Source organism: Oryctolagus cuniculus, chromosome 10, assembly GCF_051225735.1.
Source record: "Oryctolagus cuniculus isolate XC-2025 breed Fujian yellow rabbit chromosome 10, ASM5122573v1, whole genome shotgun sequence".
Lineage (NCBI taxonomy): Eukaryota > Metazoa > Chordata > Mammalia > Lagomorpha > Leporidae > Oryctolagus > Oryctolagus cuniculus.
In genome coordinates, this window is record NC_142876.1 from 78,911,940 (window position 1) to 78,918,658 (window position 6,719).

At 49.8% G+C, this 6,719-nt stretch overlaps 1 long non-coding RNA gene across 1 annotated transcript; it reads right to left on the bottom strand.

The window, feature by feature from the left end:
• Positions 1–748: 748 nt before the first annotated feature.
• LOC149124301 (uncharacterized) lies at positions 749–5,647 on the bottom strand. The gene is made up of 2 exons (XR_016214208.1): positions 4,519–5,647; positions 749–1,184 (listed from the first exon to the last, which is right to left on the bottom strand). It is a non-coding gene; the product is annotated as an uncharacterized LOC149124301 (long non-coding RNA).
• Between the last annotated feature and the right edge of the window lie 1,072 nt (positions 5,648–6,719).

Below are 6,719 nucleotides of genomic sequence, written 5' to 3' on the forward strand. Positions count from 1 at the left end.
ATCAAACCTGCTTTCTTATATACGGCTCACCATTCCTGACACATTTATCTGGTGTGATTAATTAAAGATGATTTTTAAACCCATATATTTCTGGAAAATACAGAAGAGACAGCCTAGAGTCTCTGTATCCATCAACGGTGGTCATAAACTTCCATAAGATGGCACTGTAACATAAATTATAGAAAGAGGCAGCTTTGTGGCAGAATGGGGAGAATGAACGGTAAATGGCCAGGGTGGCAGGGAGCCTACGGGATCTGGTCCCTGGGCTGGGCATTTTGTTGTAGTCCCCCTGGTCTTCAGGTCAGGGAAAAGCCACCCAGGAATTCAGTGCAGTTAGGTTCAACAGAACCAGAAAGAGCTGATCTTTTTACATAATAGGAAGAAGAGAAACCAGACCACAAAGTGCAAGAACGCAAAGATTCTCTTCTCACCTGGTCCTGTCGCGGGCATACAGTAAGAACAAAAAAAGAAACCCTGTGTAACCGTTTTCCCATTTCTCCCTGCTTTCCTGTCATTGGCAGGGGCAGGGGTGGGGGTGTGGACATTCTCAGCAGGGCGGCCAACCCCAAGGTCTTGGCTGTGGAGTCCCAGTGCCAGTGCCAGCACACTCATCACCTTGTTTGTTACAAAGCAAGTATTGCCTTTTACAGACGGGCACTGGGGGATGCCAGGTATCCACGGGCGCTGATGTAGCCAGGCCTTCTTTCCTTTTATTCCATGCTTGGTGTGAGAAGGGTTGGGTCGCAGCTGCTTCTGCCAGAGTCGCCCTGGCTTAGTGGCAATTCCTTTGAGATGAAAACCTCATCTAGATTGCTTTGTAGGGGCCCCGTAGCTTTCAGGTGCATCTGAAAATAGCAGCCTTGCCAGGGAGTTCACTGCTTTACAGGAAAGCTTTACAAAGCATACACAAATGTCAGAGTTTCTTGGAGATCTTAGGCTATTATGCTACCAAGTGGGTCCTCTCTTTGGCTTGGCACAGAACCAGGTGCGCGCTTTTTCTCGGCTTAGCAGGCAGGTATCCAGGCCCCGTCCGATAGCATAGGCTCAGGATGCCGCAGGAACTTCCACAAGATGGTTTCCCAACATCCATAGCCTGCCTGCGCACAGCAGGACTGCACAGGGCTAAGGGCAGGTCACTGGGGAGCCTGGCTTCGTGGGCTAGCATCATTTTTCTCCCTACCTCCCTGGAGGAGAAAATAGGTAAGACAACAAACCACTGGATGTGGTAGCCTGGAAAGCCATGGCCTGGTCACGTGGCCCTGGGTGCCCCACAGCCTGATTTCCAGTGTGCTTAGAGACCCAGGGCTTTTCTCTCTCTCGGGTGAGCTAGGCCACAATTCTGGGGAAATCTGGCTCGACCGATTTCTTGCGCAAGTCACGGGGCTGGAGAGTCTGCAGAACAGAGACAAGTGGGGTGATGACCGGATTTGCTCCCAGAGGGCACAAGTGGGGGTGAGTGCAGCTGCTCCCCTCCCCTTGCAGACCCACCCCGTCTGCTTCTCAGCGTGCACACAGCCTCAGGAGGGGGCTGTTCTGGGGACAGCGAAACGCAGTGACTTGCTCCTTGTCAACTGTGTCCTCTGCTTTCTGTTGGTAAAAATCCGCGGTGAAATCACCTGCAGGTTTGTCCTGCAATGGCTGGCTGGGGGGAGAAGATGCTTACCTCTTGCCCCTATCCCCTCTCCTCTCCCCTCCCCACTGTCCACCACACACACAGTGATGTCTCCAGTCAGCACCCATATGGGCTGCTGGCATTGCAGACAGAGGTTTAGTCTGCTATGCCATAACGCTAGCCCCGATTGTGCAGGTTGTGATCAATGGGCCGTGCCTTAGGTTCCTGGTAGCTGAGTGTCTTAGTCTGGCAGGTTAAGCCACTGTCAGCAGTGCCAGCATCCCACATGGATGCAGGTTCAAATCCTGGCTGCTCCACTTCTGATCCAGTTCGCTGATAATGAGCTTGGGAAGGCACTGGAGGTTGGGCCCCTGTACCCACACGTGGGAGACCTGGATGAAGCTGCTGCCTCCTAGCTTTGGCCTGGCCCAGCCTTGGCCATTGCAGCCATTTGGGGAGTGAACCTGTGGATGAAAGATCTCTCTCTCCCTGTTTGTGTTTCCCCTACACTCTCTGTAATTCTGGCTTTTAGATAAATAATTAAGTCTTCATAATATATATTTAAAAAAAAAAAACAGAGCACCACACTAGCGTTTGGTGACAGCCTCTGGCTGCATCACACCATGGCTGAGGACATCACGTGGCGAGACAGAGAAGTGTGCCTGCACAGTCTCTCTTCCTCCTCTCAGAAAGCCCCAAATGACATCGTGAGGGCCCTAACCTCATGGTCTTATCTAATACGCATCACTTCCCACAGACCGTGCCCCCAAATAGCATTAACAGGTGGATTTGAGGATCAAGGCTCCAACACGTGAGCTTGGGGAGGGCACACTCAAGGCAGAGCACTGACGCATGGATGTTTCTGCAGGGAAGCCTGTGAACAAGTGCACGAAGCAGGATAAAAAAGTATTAGAGGCCAGTGCCGTGGCTCACTAGGCTAATCCTCCACCTGCGGCGCCGGCACACCGGGTTCTAGTCCTGGTCAGGGCACCGGATTCTGTCCCAGTTGCTCCTCTTCCAGTCTAGCTCTCTGCGGTGGCCCGGGAGTGCAGTGGAGGATGGCCCAAGTGCTTGGGCCCTGCACCCACATGGGAGACCAGGAGAAGCGCCTGGCTCCTGGCTTCAGATCAGCGCAGTGCACCAGCCACAGCGGCCATTGGGGAGTGAACCAACGGAAAAGGAAGACCTTTCTGTCTCTCTCACTGTCCACTCTGCCTGTCAAAAAAAAAAAAAAAAAAAAAAGAAGAAGAAGAAGAAGAAGTACTAGAAAGTGGTCCAAAGCAGCCCAGATCTTGTCCACATCAAGCTAATTTTTTAAAAATTTATTTGAAGCCGGCGCCGTGGCTCACTAGGCTAATCCTCCGCCTTGCAGTGCCGGCACACCGGGTTCTAGTCCCAGTTGGGGCGCCGGATTCTGTCCCGGTTGCCCCTCTTCCAGGCCAGCTCTCTGCTATGGCCCAGGAGTGCAGTGGAGGATGGCCCAAGTACTTGGGCCCTGCACCCCATGGGAGACCAGGAGAAGTACCTGGCTCCTGTCATCGGATCAGCGCAGTGCACCGGTCACAGCGGCCACTGGAGGGTGAACCAACGGCAAAGGAAGACCTTTCTCTCTATCTCTCTCTCTCACTGTCCACTCTGCCTGTCAAAAAATAAAAAAAAATAAAAAAAAATTTTATTTGAGAGGTAGAGTTACAGACAGTGAGAAGGAGAGACAGAGAGAGAGGTCTTCTATCTGCTGGTTCACTCCCCAAATGGCTGCAACATCCGGAGCTGCGCCGATCTGAAGCCAGGAGCCAGGAGCTTCTTCTGGGTCTCCCACGTGGGTGCAGGGGCCCAAGGACTTGGGCCATCTTTTGCTGCTTTCCCAGGCCACAGCAGAGAGCTGGATAGGAAGAGGAGCATCTGGGACTCGAACCATTGCTCATATGGGATGCGGGCACCGCAGGCAGAGGATTAACCTATTTTGCCACAGCACCGGCCCCCAAGCTAATTTTTTTAAATGCAACTTTTCCCCTTAGAGCCTGTGAATCAGAACTGTGACTAAGGGCATGTGCATTTGTATTTAAGAGTAAATATAATGTAGAAGTTACATCCATTATCTCTGGATTATTGGTGAGGGGAGTATTTGAGATCTGACCTTGAAATTGCTTCTAATTACAGTCTCTTTAAATGTTCGTTGCTTTCTACTTTGCCCTTAGTACTAATGAGAGCCTCCAGTTCAGAGGTTGCAAATGCATGTGTTTAAAATGACCAGGGAGAGGCTAGCATTTGGGACAGGGGTCAGGACACCCTTGGGACACCCATATCCCATAGAGGAGTGCCTGGTTTGAGTCTCAGCACTGTTCCCATTTCAGACTCCTGCTAATGTGCACCCTGGGAAGCAGCAGGTGATGGCTCAAGTGTTTGGGTCCATGCCTCCCATGTAGGAGACCCGGATGGGGTTCCTAGCTCCAGCTTCAGCTTGGCCCAGCCCAGGCTGTTGGAGACTATTGGGGGTGGGAAGTAGCAGATGGGAGATCTCCATCTCTGCTTTTCAAACAAATAAAAAATAAATTCAAAGGGTCAGGGAGATGCTATGAATGGGGTGGGTTGGGATAGACAACAGAGAATAGTGAGGACCAGGGACAGAAGATCACCTGGGCCATCCAAAGCAGATGGCCGCCTTTAGGCCCCACCTGCCTACGGCTGCCAAGTGGGGAAGTGCCCCACATCATCCCACATGTCAAGATAATTCAGAAAGCAATGTGCTGTGAAATACCTCCAGTTTTTAAATATTAGCAAACTATTTGATGTTTAAAAAAAATTCCAAGCAAAACATACCACTTGTAACCCTTTTACTAGTCACTCAAAACCAAAGAAAACAAAGTTTCTATCAAAAACCTATATCCATGCCTTATCTTACCAACCTCCAAGCAGCTTCCTGCAGGTTCCCCATGGTTTCTGTCACTTCCCCTGTAGTTTTGATTGCCTTCTCACTCAACCCTGACACCCATGGCCGGGAGTTTCAGTTGTGCACTGCATACAATGAAATCACCCCATTCCACCTGGGACGCTGTTTTTCCATTGCTGTGCTCCCATGCTGTTGAGGCTGTCTGCTGCCCGCCTTTCTTCCTTCCTTCACCCCGCACGTCTCTCTGAAGAGCCACAGCTCTCCTTATTCACTTTTAATGGGACACAGCTGAAATAAGCCAAGCCCCTCATTGACAAATCCTGTGAGCTTTTTCTGGGTGGTTCTTCTTGAACTCACTTGCATAGTTTGCACTCTCTGAATTGGCCTCTGGCCTTGGCCTGTCCATAGCACTCCATGCCCTGGGTCCTTCTTTTATCTTCATCTTTCCCTTAGCCATCCCCACTGCATTGTCCTCCTGCCAGGCTCTGGCCTCAGCTTGCTGCTTCTCTCTGTACCGCTCCTTGGTTCTCTCCCAGAACTAGCACAGGGCCTGCATCACAGCCATTCCACCATCGAGACCATCAGGAGACCCTCTGTGCTCACAGGGGAGGCCTGAGCGTCCAGCTGAAGTGGTCTACAGGCTGGTGGAATCCCTGATGAGCCCCGGCACATCTTCCTGGTCTCATTGTTCCTGCCAGTCCTTTGTGACCCAACAGTTCCCGTTGCAGCTGTCATGAAAACCGGTCGGGTCTGTGTTCCTCGTGATTCTATGTCCCAGTGACACTTCCTCTCTCTTAACTTACTATCTTCACCCTCAGGCTCCAGTCTCTCTCTTGCAACAGAAACCTGTAGTTCCTGAAGCCCACCAACAACTCTGCTGTTTACCTAGTTGTCTAAGGGCTCCTCATTGCCTCCCTACCAAGGTTTTCAAGTCATCAGTTACCCTAATCCACTGTATTTTCAATGTTGTTGACCTTAATTCCCATGCATATACACCATAGGTTTGACAGACTGCATAACTTTTTGAAACTATCTCCTACTTTCTGGAAGGAAATATGCTCTTATGTAAATTGAAGGCATGCTTGAATGTCCAGGGGCTAAGATGCAATTGCTATGGTTTTTCCAATCCATGGATAGCGTGATATGCAGTGGAGATATTTAAAAATCCTCTCCATTTGGAACTTCTAGAACATATTGTGTCTTAAATGTACTCCCAATGATTAAATGGAAGAAGAGGAGTTCATGGTCTTTAAATATATTTAAAAGCTTTTTGTTGAATTAATTATTTCCTGAGCAAATGCTTAAAAGCTGTGTGATTTGGCTAAATAAAAATAACTTGTGTGGATCAGTGTTGCCAGTTGATAATGGAACGTAGCATAGACCAACCATGGTGGTAGGAAAAGTCGGGATTAGGTTTTCTGCTAGCAGTGGTCATGTGTATTGTCTAATAGGGCCGTGACTACTTAAAAATAGTTTTTGATAAATTGGATACATGACTAAAGTATGGTTTTACCTAGAATATATGGTTCATTCAGAAGCCCAGGACAGAGAAGTTATTCTGTCCCTTGGAATAGATCTCTGCCTTTCAGTTTTGCGGTGGGATTTGTTAGAAAACTCTTGGTACATCATCAGGGACATGTTGGTTTTCTTCACTGACTGTCATTAGGAATAAAAGTCCTGTGTGTTTTGCCAGCACTCAGACGCAGGAAATATAGCACTTACTTTGGTCCACAAATCTTCTCATGATATAATAACAATGAAAATGGCCTTTGGTCATCAATGGAGACAGGTGGAAGCCCAGAAACCTGGAGGTGGGTGGTGACTTAACATAGAATCAGGCTGGTGCCGTGGCTCACTAGGCTAATCCTCCGCCTTGCGGCGCCGGCACACCAGGTTCTAGTCCCGGTCGGGGCGCCAGATTCTGTCCCGGTTGCCCCTCTTCCAGGCCAGCTCTCTGCTGTGGCCAGGGAGTGCAGTGGAGGATGGCCCAAGTGCTTGGGCCCTGCAACCCATGGGAGACCAGGAGAAGCACCTGGCTTCTGCCTTCGGATCAGCGCGGTGTGCCGGCCGCAGCGGCCATTGGAGGGTGAACCAACGGCAAAGGAAGACCTTTCTCTCTGTCTCTCTCTCTCACTGTCCACTCTGCCTGTCAAAAAAAAAAAAAAAAAAAAGATAGAATCAGGTTAAGAAAGTATTTTGTGGAATCCCTCCTAAATA